The sequence below is a fragment of the Condylura cristata genome, unplaced genomic scaffold (assembly GCF_000260355.1).
Source record: "Condylura cristata isolate star-nosed mole 26May11 unplaced genomic scaffold, ConCri1.0 scaffold00013, whole genome shotgun sequence".
In the NCBI taxonomy this organism is placed as follows: domain Eukaryota; kingdom Metazoa; phylum Chordata; class Mammalia; order Eulipotyphla; family Talpidae; genus Condylura; species Condylura cristata.
Genome location: NW_004567114.1, coordinates 23,294,575 through 23,316,759, shown reverse-complemented (window position 1 = coordinate 23,316,759; position 22,185 = coordinate 23,294,575). Strand labels below are relative to the sequence as shown.

The window sequence follows — 22,185 nt, the reverse complement described above, 5'->3', positions numbered from 1 at the left end:
TTCTTTCTTTCTTTCTTTCTTTCTTTCTTTCTTTCTTTCTTTCTTTCTTTCTTTCTTTCTTTCTTTCTTTCTTTCTTTCTTTCTTTCTTTCTTTTCTTTCAACATTGCTTAGAAAGCTGTGTATACCTTGGAGGTGTAGGGTCACACCCTTCAGGTGTACATTACCACATCATACCCAGTGGTGTGAAACCACAGCTGGGAACCCATTCACCTGGTCCTGGGGGTATCATCCTGGCTAGGAAAGGCAGTTCACCTGTGCTGCCTGGAATAAAGGACTCTGCATGCTTGAGTCTTTCTGTTATGTGTAGTCTGGTTTGCTAATCCAGATTGTTGCCATTATCAACAGGTATCTAAGCTTCATGTCCAGTTCACTTTTCCCCTAATGTCATAAAGTACATGTGTAGACATGGTGCTGTTAGGGAGGAGTTTGTATATGTTTTCTGGCTTTTCTGAATACAAAAGGGAAAAGTAGACCCATTCCCACTAGTTCCAAAGCTGAAAGAACAACCAGAAGAAAGGAAGAAAAGTAGCTTGTATCTGAAACAGTTCCTGCCTGGCTCTAGTTGGCCCTTCCCTTTGGGCACTTCTAACAACAGCCCTTGGGAGAACACCAGAATCTACAAAATAGCATGTTAGTTATTGTTTTCAACTGTTTTTCAGCACAAGAGAGAGGGTCCAATTGCTTTGATTGTGTATTTGTTTTTCCACCAAGGGCCGGGCAGCGCCTCATTGCTTCTCCCGTAGCCTCTGTGGGTCTTGGTGCTGGGCTGCTCGCTGCAGTCCCACTGGATGTGGTCTGTTTTCTCAAAGGTGATAATGAATAGAAGAATGTTCTCTAGTAACTGAAGTGCCATAGATGGGAAGGAAGCATTGTGGTTACTCTCTGCTCTAGTGACTTAACTATCAACGCTCCTTGTAGTTGCCTTGATAATACTGCTCCCATGGAATAGCTGCCTTTTGGTTATGCCAGCCTTTGATCTGCTTAGACCATTTTGCAAAAGAAAGTGATGTGCCCTTTGAACAAATGTAGCATGCATTACGTTATAGCGAATTGTTGGTATTTCATAGTATTTACAAATAGAGGCCTTAATGCCCTTTATAATGGAAATATAGTTTTACTGGCAATGACCATGAGAAATAACTGATTTTTTGTAATATTATATTGGAGTCACAGCCTCACTTTTTATTTAGTGAGAGGGCTGTTTTCTCTGACAGAGGGACTTAGAATCTTGGTCAGACTTTTATATGGAACACTGCTTTTTATTTTGTTATTCCACCCTTGGCCCTCAGACTTTTGAGTTTGTACATACTGGTATGAAAGACTAGTCTAGTGAGAGATGGAGAGAGTGTGAACCGGACTACAGAAAGTATAACATGCAAGATTGAAGGGGTTGGGGGAAGGCACTCCTTCCCCTCTCTCCCAGAGTAACCAGGCAGTGCACCTGGATGTCCGCTGCTGCTGCTGCTGCAGATGCATCTGAGCAGTGCCTCACTCTGTGGGATGCTGGCCTGTCACCTTTGGAAGAAGGCCTGAAATTGCTTCCGTGTTGGCCCCAGCACCTCATCAGAATGCTTTTTTTTTTTTGCATTTCTGTGCTGACTCTCTCAGAGAGCTTTGAAAATACCGTGTCCTGGAGCTTAGACATTACCTGTAACTGCCTGGTAGTTCACATCCATTTCCCTCTTAGAACTGTGTGAGGGTACTAATTGCTCACTCCCAGGGGATCTTATTCCACAGAGGGGAGGATGGGTTGAGGGTCACAAGACTTGTAGGGCTGACTGAGTAGAGGTACGTTTCTGTGCTCACACTGGCTGGTGTTTACAAAGTATAATTAAATCAACTTCTGTAAGACTCTGTGATAAAGTTGACTCACAGAACTTACTTTCAGGAATTTTAGCTTTTGTTAAGTACAGTACTGTCATAACGACTAGCAAAAAACCTTGTGTCTGTTAGCTTGGAAGTGACGTTTCTGCTGAATAAGATGAAGGATTTAGTAGCAGTGAAAACACTCAATTCACCCTGACACAGACATTTGAACTCTTGTTATGTTAGGGGGAATGGATGTCCTGAACAAAGTCTACAAATACAGGTTTTGTGGACTTCACCCCCACCCAGACACTGAAACTATGAATCCCAGCAACACCAAAGGGAGGATGGCTAGGACCCAAGGGCGTAGTTAAGCAGCCATTTTTGTTTTCTTTTGATATAAAATCGGACATGTTGGGCTGAGGGACCCTCTCTCGTGGCCTCATGGGTGGTGGCTGGTCACTTGGGTCTTGATCAGCTTTCAGTGTGCTGTTGGGGTTCCAGATCAGTGAAACTGCATTAGCTAACTTGTATCTGTCTTTCTCTCTTTCCTGGTATTGTTCCTTTCCTCTTTTCCCTTGAAAGTAAACCAATTATTGACCTTTCTGTGTGTATCTGCTGTTGAGACTTGAGTGCATGGGTGAGGATCCACAGACAGGCAATCCAATGTAAATTGTAACAGTTACAGCAGAATTCTGCTCCCTCAGAAAAACAATAATTTTTTTAAAGATTTATTTATTATTTATGCATACAGAATGGGAATATAGGCCAGAGGTACAAGAACGGTGAGAAGATTCATCAGAGACAGAGTGGGGAGCAGAAAAAGCCGACTGACAAAGTATACTGCTGAGGGGAGCAGTGGGCAGGTCAGGAGAGGTCTGCCGCGCCATGTGGATCACCTCTGGGGCAGGGATCGAAGTGGCTTTAGTTTCGTAGTGTTGTGCTTTAACCCGCTGCACCACCAGGGAGGCCCGAGCAATAATATTTAAATGTAACATTTATTATACATTTCAAAAGGATAAAATCATGTAGTTTTCACAAAGAACACTCAAAATTACAGAGAGAAGAAAGCCTAAGTTGCAACTTCCACAGCATCCAGAACTTGCTCAAACTACCTGGAAAAAACTTGTCATCTCTACCTCTTGTGAGACTAACTCCCTACTCCTTAAGAAGTGGGTCAGCTCTTTTGTGGACCATTGGTTAAATGTTGAATCCTACCTGGTGATGAATAAATTAACCTAGAGAGCATGTTCTGGGTTTAAAATGTCTGACTAATCTAAGGATTCTAATGTTTATTAGTGACATCTCCAGTTTGAAGATAAGTGAATAAAGGCCCAAATGCATAGTTAGTTATTAAAAGTAACAGAACAAATCATTTAAAGTACAGGAAATAGATGGGTCCTTCCATACTTCTTTTCTTTTTTAAAGATTTATTTATTTATACATATAGAACTAGAACTGGGGTATAGTCCAGAGATGCAGGGGTGGTTAGAGGATTCACCAGAAACAGTGGCAATCAAAACAGGCAGATTGATGAGACATATTGCTGAGAGGAGCAGCAGGTGAAACAAGAGAGATCTGCTGCATAACGTGGGTCACCTCCCTGCCAGGGATCGAACTTGTGCAGAAGCATCTGCAGCCAGCTTCATAGAGCAGGGATTCAACCTGTTTCCTCACCAGGGAGGGCCCTGTACATTTTTTCATAGAAATTAATTCTGGTTGACATCTTGCATCTTTCAAAAGATTTTTAGTCTTTGCCCAGATAGTCTCATTAATTTAGGCAAGTGTTGTAGCTGTTGCACAGTAATCAATCAAGTTTCTCCATTCAGTTATTTTCCTTTGGATGGCAAAAAGGAATCTAAAATACACCTAAGGCACAGTGTAGAGAGCTGAGAAATAAAACCATGTACATATGATCAATTAATTTATGACAAATGGGCCAAGAATATAGTATGAGGAATATACAACCTCTTCAATAAATGACATCAGGAAAAATGGACACCACATGCAAAAGTAGACTACTTTCCTACAGCATACACACAAATAAACTCAATTTGGATTAAAGACCTAATTGATTATAAGACCTGAAAGCTTGCAATTCACAGATGAAAACATAGTGGTAAGCACCTGATGTCTTTTACAGTGAAGACTTTTTGGACTTAACTCTGAAAGCAAAAGTAATAAAAGCAAAAATAAATAGGACTATACATACTAGAATGCCTCTACACAGGAAAGGATATCATCAACCAAATATAAATAAAAACCCCAAAAGGTCAGTCAAGACTTAAGAAGAGAATGTTGAGGACAAAGCTAGGAAGAGAAAGTTGAAGACATAGATTTGGTAAAGAAATAGTAAATTATAGCAATACAGGCTCCCATGAAGAAACAAGAAACAACCTAATCTCCCACCTTTAAGGACTGGAAAAAGAACAACAAAATAACCCAAAAGCCAGTAGAAGACAGGAAATAATAAAAGTCAAAACCAAAGTGAATGGAATAGAGGTTAGGAAAAAACAAAATAAATGAAACCAATAGTTGTTCCTTTGAAAAAGTAAACAAGATAGACAAATCCCTAGCCAGGCTCACAAAGAAAAAACAGGAGAAAGCACAAATCAACAGGATCATAAATGAAAGAAGAGAAATCACAACAGAGCAGAAATCAAAAGAATAATCAGATGATACTATGAACAGCTATATACAAACAATTTCAATAACCTATAAGAGGTGGACAGAGTCCTACAACTCTACAATCATACAAAGCTAGATAAAGAAGAAATAGAACATGACCAAGTGGCTTTTATTCCAGGCGCACAAGGATGGTTCAACTTCTGAAAATCAACATTAACCCATCACATCATCCGACAGAAAGATAAAAGCCATATAATATCAATAGATACAGAGAAGGCATTCAACAAAGTTCAACATCCATTTTTGTTTAAGGGCCTTGAAATCCTTTTAATAGAAAGAACATACCTCAAAATGATATAAGCCATATATGGCAAACAGGCATATATTATCCTCAATGGAGACAAGCTGACAGCCTTTTCTTTAAGATCAGGAACAAGACAAGGAAATCCACTATCACCACTGCTCTTCAATATAATACTGGAAGTACTAGCCAGAGCAATGGGACAGGAAAAAGACATACAAGAAACCCAAATAGGGAAAGAAGTAGTAAAACAGTCTTTATTTGCAGAAAATGGAAAACCCTTAAAACTCCATAGAAAAACTAATCAAAACAATTAATCAGTTTAGTAAAGTAGCAGGATATAAAATCAATACACAAATGTCAGTGGGCTTCCTATATACAAATAACCAATCAGAAGAAGTAGAAATAAAAAATAAATCCTCCTTACAACTGAAACAAACAAACAAAAAAATTAAATACTTGGGAATAAACCTAACAAAAGAGGTAAAAGACTTATACAAAGAATATTATAAAACACTGTTAAAAGGAATACAAGAAGACATGAAGAAATGGAAAGACATCCCCTGTTCATGGATTAGAAGAATTAACATCATTAGAATGGTCAGTCTACTAAAATGTGATATACAGATTTTACACGATTCCAATAAAAATCTCAATGACATTCTTCAAAGAAATGGAACAAATACTGATGAGATTTATATAGAACCACAAAAAACCTGGAATACCCAAAACTCTCCTGACTATAACAAAAGAGAACAGAGGCGTCACACTCTCAGACTTCAAGCTACACTACAAAGCCATACTAATTAAAACTGCATGGTACTGGAACAAGAATAGAAATACTGACCAGTGGGTTTGAATAGAAAACCTAGATATAAGTTTACAGGCTTATAGACAGCTAATCTTCAACAAAAGAGCAAAGAATATCAATGGAACAAGGAAAGTTTGTTCAACAATGGTGCTGGGAAAACTGGGATGCTACATGCAAAAAAATGAAGCTAGATTATTACCTTGCACCATGCACTAAAACCAAATCTAAATGGATTAAAGAACTAGACTTAAAACCCAAAACCATAATATATCTAGAGGAAAAGGTGGGTGAAACATTGCATGGCATACAGCTCAGTGATGTATCTTTAAGATATATCACCCAAAGCAAGGATAATGAAGGAAAGGATAAATAGTTGGAACTGCATCAAGTTAAAGAGCTTCTGTAAGGCAAGAGACATTACATAAAGCAAAGATACAACCCACTGACTGTGAGAAAATTTTTAGCACACAATACTAATGACAAAGGACTGATCACAAAGATATATAAAGAGATGATGAAACTCAACAAAAATAAGCAACCCCATCAAAAAATGGGCAGAAGAGGTAAAAAGATACTTCTCCAAAGAAGAAATGCAGATGGCCAACAAGCATATGAAAAAATGTTCAACATCACTTGTAATAAGGGAAATGCAAATCAAAAGCACAATGAGATACCATTTCACACCAGTGAGAAGAGCATATATTAAAACAACTACCAACAACAATCACTGGTGAAGATGTGGAGAAAAAGGAATTCTCCTGCACTGCTTGTGGGAATGCAAACTGGTCCAACCACTATGGAAAGCTGTTGGGAGGTTCCTCAAACTGCTAAACATGGCACTAACATATGACCCAGCAATCCCACTCCTATGTATCTACCCAAAGGACACAAAAACATTGACTCAAAAGGACACCTGCAACCTCACATTCATTGCTGCTCTATGTACAATAGGGAAGATGTGAAATAAACCCCAGTGCCCCAAAATAGCTAGATTAAAAAGATGTGGTACATATACACAATGGACTATTATTACTGAGCAATCAAAACTCATGCCTTTTGCAGCAACATGGATGGAGCTGGAAAGGATCATGCTTACTGAAATAAGCCAGAAAGAAAAAGAAAAATACCAGATGGTTTCACTCATAGCAGGAGTGTAAGGGACCAGGAAAAAAAAAGTTGGAATAAAGAAGAAAGGAAAAACAATGAACAATTATAAACCAGAGACATTTTTTGGGGGTGGAGAGGGGAACAGGATTAAAACAGGAAGGGATGGGATGGGAAGAGTGCACCGGACTATGGTGATGGCACATGGGTGAATTGATGGTGGGAAGTCCATGGGGATTACAACTGAGATGAAAAAATGCACAAAATGAAGAATGATGTAAAAAATAAATAGTAAATTGATGAGACAAACCGGATAGAACAATTAAGTCCTTTTTATTACAAGATTTGGTTTGAAAAGATCATGTAATGTAAAAGCAGATGAAAAGGCATGAAGAATCACATTCTGCACTCTCTCAAAGCAAAATATAAAGAAAAATAACCAAGAAGTCTGTCAAAACCATGTCAATAATAAACTCTTAACAACTCACTACGTAACTGAGTGGCAACCACAGAGATGAGTGAGGTGGGAGGAGGCGGAGATGAGGTAGGAGTGGGCCGGAAGGGGCCTGTGGGACGTGGTGAGGGTTGTAGGGACATTGGGGGTTGGCAGGCTGCAGACATTTGTAGAGATTTGAACAGAGAGCTCCTGGAGCAGATATACAGATAAAAACCTGCTTTACCTCAGAAGACATAATTTGGGGGGGGGGGGTAAGCTAAACTGAAGATTACTTTCTAGGGAGAAATAAAGTTTAGTTTTATGCATCAGAGAATTCCACATCTGAAAGAAAACTTGCCAAAGTTATACCTAATTCAAGGGGAAAAAAGTGATTCTTCAGAAACAGATATGTGTTTTCCACCTCTTAACTCAATGCAAATCTTTAGCAAATCAGTAAAAAAAAAAAAAAGCATTTATATATTCTTAGTGGTATCTTAATTTTACTTTTTTTAAACTGAAGTAACATTGCATTATAACAGAAGCTTCAGATGTCCATTAAAGGTCAACAGGTGGGTATATACTATATTGTTTGCCCCCTAAAAGTCCAATTCTTGAACCTAATGTTTGTTGATACACGAAAGTTAATGTCTGACTTGACATTTTTATAGTTGTTGCTTTCTTCTATTTTGTAAGAAAACCTTATCTATCCAATATTGAAATTATGTTTTAGAGTTTAACATTAATGTTGATGACCTATCTTAAATTTTTGGTGTATAAAATAAGGTAATATGAGATTTTTTTTCTATATGTATTTCTTGTTCTACTTGTTAAAAAGACTTTTCCTTTTGAACAGAATGGTTGAAAATCAACCAGATATTTGTGAGTCTATTTCTGGACTCTGTCCCACTGGTCTGTTCTTTTTTTTTTTTTTTCTTAAAGCTAGTTATATACTGTCATGAGTCTGTTACTTTGTAATAAGTCTTAAACTCAAGTAATTAAGTCCTCTAATTCTATTTTTATTTTTCAGTACTATTATAGGTCTTCTGCATTTTCATACAAATTTTATAATCAACTTGTCATTTTTTCATGAAAGCTAGATTTTTCAATGGGATTTCATTGAATCTATTTTTCAATGTGAGTAGAATAGCTATTTTAATAATACCTAGCCTTCTCACCCACAAGCCTCTCTACTTAATTTCTCTCATTAGTGTTTTTACAGTTTTCAGTCTAGAGCTTTCTGCATCTTTCATTAGATATATTAGGTCTTTATGTTCCTTTAAATGATACTGCTTTAACATTTCTTTTCAGGTATTCACTTCTAGTACAGAGACATGTAATTGCTGGTTGTACATTGGTCTTATGTTCTGCAAAACCCTGAATTCACTTGCTTTTCTATTGTGTGTTTATTACAGTGCTATTGCCATACGTAATCATAATAGGTATCTGTGAGTAATGACAGTTTTACCTTCCCATCTTTATATTTTTAAAAATTGCTTACATAGGCATCTGTGAACACACTAGAACTTTCACTATAACTAGAAGTGGTAGCACTTTCTTTCACTTAGAAGTGGTAAGAATTTAATCTTTGTTTTTTTTTTTTCTGAGTGTAGGAAAAACAGTAGTCAGTCTTTCACTAAGTTTATACCTAAATTTTTTACATTGGGACTTCTGTTAATGCTCTGTAATCCTGTGATCTCCTGGTTACTAAAAATGCAACGCAAATCCATAAACCTTCCCTTGCTGGGGGCATCACTGCGCTTCCCCCAATCTGCTCTTTGTTTCATGTCCCAGAGGGACCTTTTCTTCTTTTGTTCCTATAAGTCTGAAAGTAGCTTCTCTTTTACTAGTTTTTCCTCTTCTCTCACTTGTTTCCTTATAGAAAATACTGGCATATACTATGTGATGGACTTGGCTGGTATCTGAAATGACACAGAGTGGTGAGACCTAATCGCTGCCCCACAAAGAGCTCTCTGTAAAACATGATAACTTACTTGAGAGATTGGCTGGTTCTTTGGAGCTCCCAGGCAGGGGCCACCACCTCCCCATGACCAGAGGTCAGAGAGAAGGCCTGTGTGGGGGGAGACATGGTCTGTCTCTTCCCCTTGGTGCAGTTGTCCGAGATTGAGCACTCTGTGTACCCAGGCTCTTTTCTCGAGTTTCCATGCCTTTCCCAAACCCAGACCAGAAGCACAATTGTCATGGTCCACCCTGGTGCTTACTGTTTCATGTGCAGTGTGGGTTTATGTAGAGAGCTCCCCCTAATAGCTCTGCAGGGAACAAAGGTGGTGGTAACTTGCTTGTCATTAACCTTCGAGAGTTCTCTGAATTTTATATGCATCAGAAACCCAAAAATTAATTTTGAATGAATGAACCCACTGAAAACCTTTTTTTTTGGGGGGTGGTTATATTAGCTTTTGTTTCATTACTGGGTAAATCTTTTATTAAATTAAGAATTCCAAACAATTTCTTAGTGAATTAATTTCCCATTGAAATATTTCCATTGCTAGACAGTAGGAGAATCTGACTTATTACTGTAGGCAGACTGTAGCTTGCTTTGGATAGCAAATGTCCCTGAGTTACACTTTCTGATTCTTGTCCAGGGGTTTGTTATCCCTTTTTTCACCCAAACAATATCTGTCGTCTTCTGTTTGTCAAAATGCTGGTCTTGTTAAAAAAGCTCTGCTTATTCTTACAAAGCATAATGACATCATAGAAAGGATGGGTTAATGTGTTTTCAGATAATTAAATCATAAAGCTATGCACAATGACTTATTGCTAATGTAATAAATGGATAAAGCATTGTTTAGTGATTTCACTGGAATGCAGGTGAAGCAATGACACATTTTTTAAATATACAAATTGAATTGCAATTTTTTTTGAACAAGTGTGTACTACTTAGTATCCACTAAATTGTGTCTGTATAACTTTATGGTGCTTAAGCATAATGTTAAGTCAATAAAGTCTGTTACCAGTTTATTCACTGAATTTCTGTAATTTACAAAATTTGAAATAAGTTGGATGGACAGATATTCTTATTACTAAAGGTATTTTAAAATTTATATCCATACAAAGAAGAATATGGCAATAATATCCCTGTAAATGAGTATGTCTCATGATGATTTTTCGTTGAATGCCTTAAAATCATCATTTAGTCAATCAGGAGAATCATTGTTTTAAGTGTAACTTACATTAGAGTGCTTACATTTCTAATATTGTTTATTATAGGCATAAATGTAAAATGAAAAGCCATGTTCAGAAATTGAGACACTGCTTTAGCTGTGGGCCTGCTCTTCAGAGGCTTGTTATTGTGTACATTTTTCTTTAGATTTATTTATTTATGCACACGGAACTGGGGTACAGGTCAGAGGTGCAGGGGCGATGAGAGGATTCACCAGAGACAGAGTAGGGAGCAGAACAGGCAAATTGATGAAGTACACTGCTGAGGGGAGCAGCGGGTGGGTCAGGAGAGGTCTGCTGCACCTTGTGGGTCACCTCTGGTGTGGGGATTGAACACAGAAGTGGCTGCAGCTTGTTTGCAGTGCTGCATCCTAACCTGTTGTGCCACCAGGGAGGGTCCGTTATTGTGTACATTTTTTAGCTCAAGTCTACTTTCTCTTTTTCATTTTTCCTATGAAATTATTTTTAAATTTTTGCCTTCATTAAACACAATAGGAGTTTGAAATTATTCCTCATTTTTAGTGCTTTTAAGTGCTGGAGAGAGGTTTTGAAAGTCCTGAGAGGTGACCAGTGTTTCCTTGGCTCTAGCAAACCCCACAATGGGGCATCCATTCATCATTAGTCTGGAGTTCACCTGGTGTAGTTTTACCCATTGATTGCTTCTTTGCCTTTTCAATTGTCTTAACATCTTACCCGTAGAGTCCTTGGCAAAAGTTTTTTTTTTTTATATGCGTGGGAGACCGCCTGCCTTTTTTTTTTTTTTTTTTTTTTGCTGGGGGTGCTTGCCCACACAGACAGATGGTCTGACCTGAGCCAGGTGTTCTCCTAACACCCATCAGGTCAGACAGTCTGACCTGTTCTCCTAACAGCCATCCAAGTCCCCGGACCTTTTTGGATGATTTCTGATGTTTATTTCTTTTCTTAATCTCTTAGCACATTTTGGCCAGAGAGATTTAACAAGGTCTGTTGTAAGCTTTTGAAATTGTCAATCACAAGTTGGCCAAGAGGGAGGTTTTTGTTTAGTTACTTAAACTAGGTCGCCAGACATGTTGTATTAGTCCCATAGTTTAAATGGGCCATCTGTTAAGCTTCTCTGGTAATTGCTTCTTTTTGTGAGTACCAGTGTACCCAGTTAAGTTGTACCCAAGGATGTTAGGAGCCTTTTCAAAGCGATTAATGCACTGAAGAACAGTATCCCTCTTGACAGAAACTTGCCCTTGGAGAGTTATTTATTATCTTTTATTTCCTTCTGTATTCCTTTCTCTTGATTGTGAGAGTTTGCCTTTTTGATTGTGCAGGTTGAGGTTTATGCTTGTTGAAGATAATTAGAAAAGAGGAAAAGTGGGATTGAGAGTAGGGGGGAAAAAGGCCCAACATCTGGCGACAGCAACAGTGGATTTATTTGCAGTGAAACTTTTGGAAAGAAAAGAAGAAAGGAATAGACAATAAACTTCGTCTAAACTTTTGGGCTCTTTTACTCTCTGGGAGAGGCATCCAGAAGAGTTAGATGTGGTGTAGTTAATGCTGAGATTTTTTTTTTTTAAATAATATAACAGTTTATTTTTATATCATTTTGTGCCTTTTTCCTTCTCAGTTGTAATCCCCGTGGGCTTCCCATCACCAAATCACCATGTGCCATCACCATAGTCCAGTGCACTTCCCTTCCCCCATTTTTGATCCCATTCCCCACTCCACCCCAGTAAAATACCTCTGGTATAAAGTTGTTCATTCTTCTTCTTCTTTTTTCCCTGGGTCCTTTATACTCTTGCTATGAGTAAAACCATCCAGTATTTTTCCTTTTCTTTTTAGCTTAGTTCACTAAGCATGATCCCTTCCAGCTCCATCCATGTTGCTGCAAAAGGCATGTATTGAAATATCTTTTTTGGTTGCTGAGTAATGTTCCATTGTGTGTATGTACCACATCTTTTTAATCTAGTCATCTACTTTGGGCACTTGGGTTGATTCCATGTCTTTCCAGTTGTCAATAAATCAGCAGTAAACATGGGGGTGTAGGTATCTTTTTGAATCATTGTTTTTATGTCTCTTGGGTAGATACCTAGGAGTGGGATTGCTGGGTCATATGGAAGTTCCATGTTAAGCAGTTTGAGGAACCTCCAAACAGTTTTCCATAGTGGTTGTACTAGTTTGTATTCCCACCAGCAGTGCAGAAGAGTTCCTTTTTCTCCACATACTCGCCAACATTTATTGTTGCTAATTGTTTTATATGTGCCATTCTCACTGGGGTGAGGTAGTATCTCGTTGTGGTTTTAATTGCATCTCCCTTATTACAAGTGATGTTGAACATTTTTTCATATGCTTTTTGGCCATCTGTATTTCTTCTTTGGAGAAGTCTCTTCTGCCCATTTTTTGATGGGGTTGTTTATTTTTGTTGAGTTTCATCAGTTCTTTGTATATCTTTGTGATCAATCCTTTATTGCTAGTTTTGTGTGAGAAAATTTTTTCCCAATCAGTGGGATGTCTGCTTGTCTTTTGTAATGTCAGTTTTGCAAAGCTGAGGTTTTAAGAAAACTAAGAAGTTATCCAAAGCATCTGAAATGTGCACTTAAATGTGGTTTTCTGAGAAGATCTGGAAAGTACAAGTTAAAAACAGAATCTTAAGCCTGACAGGCAATGGTTATATAGACAGATAGCTGGATAAGAGCAGCACCTTCAAGTGTATGATTTATGAAAGAGAAATACCAGCTCTGTTTGGAGCCTTTATCTTCTTCCCCAGCTTTAGCATCATCTTGTTCTGTGGCTTTGAATGCCATTTCTGTGTCTGAATGAGTTTTAATTCTGTATTTCCAGCACTACTTGCTTCAGAATTGTGTTTCCAGCTGCCTCACTAGTATCTTAATAGATGACTGTAGACTTGGTCACCACAGAACTCTACAGTTATTAACTTGGGTGATCAATGCAGCCTGGTTTCCCAGGACTTTCTTGAATTTAGCATTGGAAGTCCTTCATTCTGGGAAACCTCTCAGTCCCAAGCAAGCCTGGATAGTTGCTTCTCTTCCATTCATAATTCCCTAGGAGAATCTACCCTGTTATTCAAACTAGACACTTGAGTTAGCTTTGATTTGTCTCTCTAACCCATCGGTATGCCACTACCTCACCACATGTGCTCTGTCAGCACATCTTGGAGGTCCTGACTCTAAGAATACCCAACTCTTTCCACTTCTCTGCCTTTGCTCACCCCACCTTAATGTAAACTTGGCATCTCCCGCTGGGTTATGTCGTGATATTAAGCCACGGAGCCCTGCAGCTATTCACATCACTTCAACCCAGGCCTTCAGCTCCCTCACAGTCTGACTTGAGTCCATCCCCCCTGCCCCATTACCCCATGCACCCTCTCCATCCATACTGGCTTTTTACCCTGGGCTTGCTAAGTTTGTTCATGTTTTAGGGTCCCTCTTCTTGTTTTGCCTGGAATGTCCTTTCTATGTGTAGCTGATGTCTTTTGACATTTAGGTCATATCTTAAACTACTTCAGAGAGACCGGTCTCTTCGTTGATCAGCCTATTGTTGAGAGTCCAGTCATCTTGATCAGTTACCCTAGTTTATTTCCCTGGATGGCGCTTTCACGTTGTTTATTGATTTCCTTGTTCTTGTTCTCCTCTACTAGAACTCAAGCCCTTTAAGAGGAACAGCTTTGTTCACATCCTGTGTTCACAAGCTGTGCTCAACATCCTGTCCCTAGGCTTTAGAACAGTTCAGAATAGGTGTTCAGGAAATGTTACTAAATGAAGTAAAGAATAAATGTAATGACCTCAAGGCATCTAAATCAAGATTTTAAAGGATTTTTAGCAAGCAAGGGTCAGTAAGTAGAGATTTACTGAATGGTTATCTGCTAATTACTACTACAAAATATATAGCATATCTTTCATGTCCTCACTGAGTTGTCTTCCCTCTTCTAGCTAAATGAACAACAACAAAAAAACCTTTTTAGGTTTATTTGCAGATGTACTTTTCTCATAGCCTATCTTCCTTGTCAGGGGGTATTTATTTAACACTACAGGCTCTTCCTGGAGGAGATCTCAGGACTTGTGTCCGAGTGTGGACTTAAGTTATTCCATTCTTGGGCTGTAAGAACTCAGTGAGCTGGGAGCCTGCTTTCGACCTTAGGGCCTTTAAATGGAACCTGGATATTATAGATCTTTGCTTTCAATGTTAAAGATACTTTTAAACCTCAGAACTCTGGCATTTTAGGCCAGATACTTCTCTGTTGTGGAATCTGGTTCATAGCAGGTGTTGAGCCCGGTTTCTGCTCACTAGACACTAGTGGAACTCCCTGCCCCTGTGACGGGTGTCACACCACATGTCCCTTTAGAGGAGCAGAGTTAAAAGCTATTTTCCTAAACAATGACTATGTTTTCTAATTTTTTATTTTGGGAGATTATTAATTAAAAAAATATCTAGGTGAGAGCATTTTTAGGGAAGGGGGCTATAGTAGGCTTTTAAAAATTTATTGTAAAAATTGTTCCTCTTACATCATTATCAAGTCATACCAGTCTATTTTCAGCTGCACGCCTGTGCGATCCCATGGTACGCCTTGCGTTAAAAACCTTAGGATATTCTGAGGAAATTTGTTCTTTCAGTGTTGCTATATTTTTTGCCTGCTTCCATCACCATGGAGCTAAATAATTTGAGAATGATGTTAGGTTAAAAACAGTAATGATAGAGGAAAAATAAAATGTTTGCTTCTCGCTCTTTCTTGTTCAGTTCTTCCTTACCCATCAGTCAGCAGAATGGAATATTTAATTTGGATGTTTAAAAATTGGACATCAGGGTAGGGGTGGCACATTTTCCAGAGCATTTTCACCTCCTGGAATATGCTGATGCCATAATTAGAGCAAATCTGTAAATTGATGTTCTTCAGTCAGGGGAAATAAGGCAGAACCATGTAGGGAAGGAGCCTTTTTCTTCAACTGGTACCCACTTTATAGATCTCTGTGTTTCAGAGACCACACTGAATTGCCTAGGAATCTCCTATACTATCTAGATTTTTTTTTCAGATTAAAGAAATATCAAAATGTATGGATACCGGTTTTTAGTGTAGGTCTGATTTTTATTTGTGCAAATGCAAATCTTACCAGTTTTCTTAAACTGAGGCCTTGACACAGTATTTTCTATGAAGTGTTAAGTAATCTCTATATAAAAGTCTTTTAATTGATAAGTTCATAGCTACTGGTGAAAATGTTAGAGATTGACAAATGTAGCATGCTTGAACAAACTTTTTTTAATCTCCATGGGAAAAAGGGTGGGTTTTCACTTTGATGGCTCCACTCATTTAAAGACCTCTTTGAAGGGAACGTTCTGCTCAGTACCTTTAAGTAAACCTGTCAAGGGTGAGCATCTTATTAGGGTGAAATCCTCTCCTCTAGTAGTTGTGACTGTTGGCATCTTCCACTGGTACAAATATATATAAATACATTATTTCTGTTCAGCAAATTGATTTAGAAAGTTCTTCTGTGTAAAATACTACTTGTTTTCCTGAGCAGATTATTATCTTTTGCTATTAGTTATCAGTCCATTTGTGGTTTCACTGTGTTCAACCCTTTGAACATCAACTTTGAACATCAACATCAATTTTGGCCCTCCCTGGTGGCGCAGTGGGTTAAAGCACTGCACTGAGAAGCTAAAGCCACTTCCGCATTAGTTCGATTCCCGCCTGCCCCGGAGGTGACCACATGGCGTGGCAGACCTCTCCTGACCTGCCCACTGCTCCCCTCAGCAGTGTACTTTATAGATCTGCCTGTTCTGCTCCCCACTCTGTCTCTGGTGAAGCCTCTCACCACCCCTGAGCTTCTGGCCTGTACCCCAGCTTTGTATGTACAAATAAATAAATCTTTAAAAAAACTAGAAAATTTAAAAATATCTGTTTTTGTGGCATGGGCTAGTGAGAAAATATAGCTTTTTTGTATTGTCTTTAGTGCCAGCTTGAAACATCGGGAGACCTTGGCACAATATTTGGCATTTTCGAATAGAACACCCATAGGCGATTGTCTGTATAAAGGAACTAGTGAGTGTTTTTCTTTGTGCATGTATATATTGATAAGAGTAAAAATAGTAATTTACAATTTAAAATATACTTTGATTTCATTCTTACATAATTTTTGTACATATACATATATATTTATATGTGTGTATCTTTTTATTGTGTGCATTTATCTTACCAGTTTTTAATAAATGTTTTTCTTTCATTTGGGCTTAAGTTTAGTCAACAGATACTGTGTGCCAGGCACAGTGCTGATCAAGGCTGTATGTTCTTAGAACTTGTAGAAAATTTGGAGCATACTCTGGCATGCAAAGAGAAAAATACAAGTTACCATGAATAGTATCAACCCTGAAATACTACTTGCTGGTGATATTCTTCCCATATTAGTTCGTTTTTGTTAATTTTTAAGACTCTTTATGTTGTCGAGATCACATCACATGCAGTTTTTTTTCTCTTACACTTACTATATTATGTTCTCTCATGTGACTAAGCATACTTTGAACATAATGCATCTGTGATATTGAATTTGTGGATTTTCACAATTTATATGGTTTGGAAACATTTAGGTTATTTATAGTTCCTTGCTGTCATAAACAATGCTATATGAACATCTCTTGCATAATTAAAAAATATTTTTTTATATTTCCTAAGTCTGAGAAATAAAATAAATGGGTGAAAGTATGTCAGTATTTTAAGTACTCTAAAAAACTCCAAAAGTTTTTTAAACCAGTTTTTACTCCTCCCAGTAGCCATGAGCACATTTTTTCGTTTAAAAAAATAAAAAATAAAAAGACAATAAAACCCCAAGTAATTTGGTGAGAACCCTGTACCTGTGAAGACTGGCCTCAGCCTGAAAGGTGACTGCTCATCTTATTTTTGTAACACTGTCCTATGCCCCCTGTCAGGATGAAGCAACACATTTACATACCTTTAACAAAAATGTGTTGTGTTTATTGGGGTTTTCCTGTTGGGTTGTGGTTTACATTTTAATCTACAGATACTTTTAAAATGTATCCACATTTTGTGTTCTTACATTGGTTTTGTCCATAGAAAATCTTTCCTCATTCATGTTTTCCCCAGCATTGTATTTTTAGGTAAATCTTTAGCACTTATAATTTCATAAGAAACGGAATCGACTGTTGGTGAACCAGCATGACTTTGCTGCTCTTCCAAGTGGTATTTTGTACTTCTCTTCGAGGGAGGCCATTTATGTTCTTTGTACCTCTGACTTTGCTCAGGGACTCAATACTGGAGTGCCTGTTTGATTCAGATGACTATGGTTCTGTTAAACTAGCATGCTTGTAAAAATGCCCTATTGACTAGAAAGAATAAATTGAAAAAGGAATATCAAGTTAAGCCATAGTCCTGATTGACTCCTCCATGAATTCATCCTTTGTTTGCAGAAACACAGAAGTGAAAGTCAGTTCCTTTCAGACATAACTGATAGAACCATACCTCACTTTTCCAAAACATGACTATCAACTGCAATGTTAGGATTGAGTGGACTGCCAAATAAAATGTAAAATATTATTTCCGGCTTATTGTAAGATAACTACTAATTTTCTGATTTGTACAAAGTTCCTTTTAAAAACAAGCGTAACTCAATTGAAATAAATTTTTTCCAACTTGCTGTAAAATGAATACTGCTAAACTGTATCTCAGGTAAATACTAAAAATACTGGTTTGTGACATGTAACTAAGATGTCTTTCATGATTGTAAGCTCAAAACCCATTTTTAGAATTTTTGGTGGCATTCCAGATAGAGTACATTAAGAAACATATTGCTCTTATAGCGTGCATATTTGTTCATTGTCTGTCTCTACCACTAAACAAACATTTTAGGGCAGTAACTTCAGCACGTGTGTCTAATAATAGACATTTGTTGAGTGGACACAGAGACATAGATTGGAAAGGAAAAGCAGTGTGCTTGCTTCAGTGCCCAGAACACACCAGGCCTTGTGCTTGCTGCCCACTCACTGCTCTTATAATGTATAAAGAGTATTGCTTTACTAAAGCTGGGCTCCGTTTTTCCTTGTTCTGTTGAATTTCTGGATGTATTCTGAGGAGTAGATTTTTAGGAGACAGTAGGAAACTGGATATGAGAGGCTCTTTGGTTGTCTGAGGGAGAGTTCTGTCCTGCGAGGTGGGTAAGCACCTCAGCGGCCACTCTCTGGCCACATACCGAGGCCCCTGGGTGGACTGTGACCAGAGTGTGGTGAGGGCGCTATGCCGGGAGCTGCATTCCTGCCCCACACACGAAAGCGATTTGCTTATGAAAGTTTACTTTATGACCTAGATAATCTTAAGTCTCCTCTCTATTTAATTATTTGAGGTATTTAATGCACGCAAACTGAAAGCAGATGTCAGAAGTTTTGTTTTCTGTTCAGATTTAACTGTAGTTTCTTGGTAGAGAAATGTACAGCAAGACTAAAAAAAGACTTTTTTGAAGTTTTTCTGTATATACACTGTTTATAGATATTTTTTCTTCCGTGTGGCACTGAACTATCCCAAGAAAACTGCTGTACCAGTGTGTGACAAAACATTATGAATGATGTTATAGAAAAATAAAGGTTTCATTATTTGGGGTGATAATAATCTAAAAGAGATAACCAGGAGAAGCATTATGACAAGTTACCTGACAGGTGAACAATGTTTTTTAAAGAGAACAATGTTTTTTAAACCATAGGGTTTGGGCCTAGTCCCACTTCAGCACTAGAATCCCAGGAACTTGACTCATTACTGCAAACAGAATAAAAAGTTTTCTGTGATTTGGTAAATTTTACCAAATGTAAAATTTAATTTTGAAATTACCAAAAGCAGGTTCTAACTGCTGACAAAATAAGAAGACAGTGCCTACTTATTTATCTATTTGTTTTTATTTTAAGGCAAGTTTATTGAGGAAAAGGAGGGGGGAGGGAGTCTTAATGGGCAAGAATTGCCATAATACCCGTTTAAAGTAAAAGGATTAAGTTTACTTTTTCCATGAAAATTTACCTTATTTTCCTGAACCAGATTTGATATAAAGTACTTTCTCTTGGATAGTTTTAAAACATAGGTTGAGGGAAAGAGCCTCCTTTGATAATATCCCACATTTATGCATATCTAAGATTTTCATATATTTTAGTGGATTGTAATCTGTCATATATTTGTGTGTGTGTGTGTGTTTATGTTTACATTCTTATTCCACCTCCAACTTCTTGTTGAAATGCATTTGGGGAATATTATCTAATTTCAGTTAATGTCTTCCTTTTGTGTTGTTTGTATTCCCTTTTGAATTTCATATCTGTTTCTTCTGTGATTTTTCTTTTGAGATTATCTTGCAGTTTATATGTGAGAATCTATATTTGTAACCTACTGAACAGGTTGATCTCAAACTTGTTCAGATACACCACATTTTTACTCTCCTTCCCCTTGAAACTATGTTTTTGAATCTTACCACCTCTGAATCAAATTTAATTTCATTTTGAGTCCCTTTAATATTTCTTGCAAGACCAGTTTGGTCATGATGAATTCTTGTTTGTCTCTAAACCTCTTTATTCATCCTTTAATTCTGATTTGATAATATATTTACATCAATTGTATTGCCAACAATTGGACAGAAAAGGAAATCTTTCTTTCTTCGCTTGAAATATATCATGCATGCTATTCCCTTATGATCGCAAAGTTTCCTCCCAGAAATCTGCAGATAATCTATGATAGCTCCCAGATATATGAGTCATTTTTTCCCCTCTGGATACTCTTAGTATTCTTTCCTTATCATTGGCTTTTAAAAGTTGACAAGTATAATATGTCTTGGAATATGTCTATTTGGATTTATTTTTTGGGAAAATTTTAAATTTCTTGGATTTGCGTGCCTCACTTTCCTAAGACTGTCAGCTTCTTCACCATTATTTTGTTAAATGAAGTTTCTTGCTCTTATTTCCCTCATTCCCTTATGGGACACCTGTGCTGCAGATAGTGTTTCTTTTGATATTGTCCAGTATGGCTTTTTCTTGCAGTAGTTTTGTTCTTTTTAATTTTGTTTTCTTTTTTCAAAAAATGTATTTATTTATACATAAAAGAACTAGGGTACAGGCCAGAGGTGTGGGTGTGAAAGGATTCACCAGAGACAGAGTGGGGAGCAGAACAGGTGAATCTACTGAAATACGCTGCTGAGGGGAGCAGTGAGCAAGACAGGTGAGGTCTGCTGCGCCATGTGGTAGGCTTATGGCTGAGGATTGAACTCAGGCTGCAGTGATGGCAGATATCTTCACAATGCTGTGCTTTTTGCACCACCAAGGAGGCCCCTAATTGTGTTCTCTTTTTAATGGTCCTTTGTGTGTTTACACTACTATACCTTGAAGCTCAAGTTTCCTCAAGTTTTCCGTTCCATTCTAATATTTTATGTCTGTTATCTCCAGCTGGAGCTTCCTTATATTTTGTCCATCTTTTTTGTGATTATCGGTTTGTTCATTAATTTTTTTTACATCAGTGAGCATAGTTTGGGGGTTTTGCTTTAAACTCTATTTCAGGTAAGTTACCTAGTTGTGATCAGTTTAGATTTTCCCTGACTTTTATTGTTCTATCACTTGTGATATATTCCTGCCTTTTCATTTTTAATTTCAAAGGATAGAGCTAAACAGTTTTGTGAACTTGGTATGTTGGTCTCATAGTAATATTATAGGTTGCAGAATATAGTCATAGTTTGTTAGCTCATGACCCTGGGTTAGTGTTTGTGGTGTAATACACTGATGTCTGTACACTGGTATAGGAGAGTGGAACCCCAGTGCTGGAACATAGTAGGGACCAGATCAGAAGCGAGCCAAGAGGAACTCTAGAGAGTAACAAGAGTTCACACTACAGAGGGGCTGCAGGGGTGTCAGCTGGGCATAGGGAGGGATCTGTAATGACTCCTTCCTCCTCAGTCAGAACTTCCCAACTGTTTCAGGCTAACACTGACCCCTCAGCTATGGCCCAACTATACTTTGCAGGTCCTGAAACCAGTAGGTTTTCCCAGATAATGCAGGCAGAGACAAAGATCTGTGGGATTGGACTATAGAGAGGCCACAGTTCCAGCTGCAATCATGGGTGGATGAGGGTTGTGTTTCAGGGCCTGGAGGTGCTGTCTGTAAAGATTGCCTCCCTGGAAACCCTCTCTTGATCCTTTCTCATGGTCTCTGGCACTGGCAGGGGCTATAGGGAGAGGGAGCATGGCAGTGGGCTGTTCCTAGGGGTTTTCATTTACCAAGCCTACTGGTGAGATACACCAGGGACTTGATGATTTGATCTCTGACTTGAAGCAGCAGATGTCATAGATAAATGTGATCCCTACCAGGCCACAGGTGGAGGTGGTGTTTTCCTTAAACAGAAAAGCCAGTGGTAGGAGGCTGGTATATGTGGGTCACAGGTAGACCTTTATCCACACACAGCAAGTTCAGCCAATGAATGCAGGATGCCTATTCCCCAACCAGCCTTTCCCCATAAGCTTGAATTCAGCTGCCCATACCTGGAGGATGACAGTCACCCCATTAGATAAGACTGTCTGATGGTCTCAGGTATCCTTAAGGGCAGGGATGAGGGGTATTTCACCTCCAGCCCTGGTTCCTTGGTTGATCCCTAGCAGCATAGGGCTTGCCATTGCTGGTGTAAACACCTTTTTTTAGTTTTGGCTGTGGCTCTCTGCTTACCTGAGTCCTGTTTTTCCCTGGAGGTGAGATGCCGTTTCCACACCTGGTGGTGTGCATCCATCTCTCCTGTGCAGAGATGTAGGAACTGAGCTGTTCATTGGACAGCAACAACAACCAAAAAAATCACCTTAATGCCTCTCTGCCCCCACTCCCTTAACACTCTGGATCTTTGTTCTTCATTCCACTGGTGTCTTTCCATAGGCTGGCCTTATGGATGTAGGATGCCTGCTGCTCTTCCAGGCTTTCTGTGCTCCAGG

At 38.3% G+C, this 22,185-nt stretch overlaps 1 protein-coding gene across 4 annotated transcripts in view; it reads left to right on the top strand.

Moving 5' to 3' along the window:
• Nucleotides 1–22,185, top strand: part of SIPA1L1 (signal-induced proliferation-associated 1 like 1) — a 320,552-nt gene that overhangs the window by 157,894 nt on the left and 140,473 nt on the right. The gene's annotated exons all lie outside the window — the stretch shown is intronic.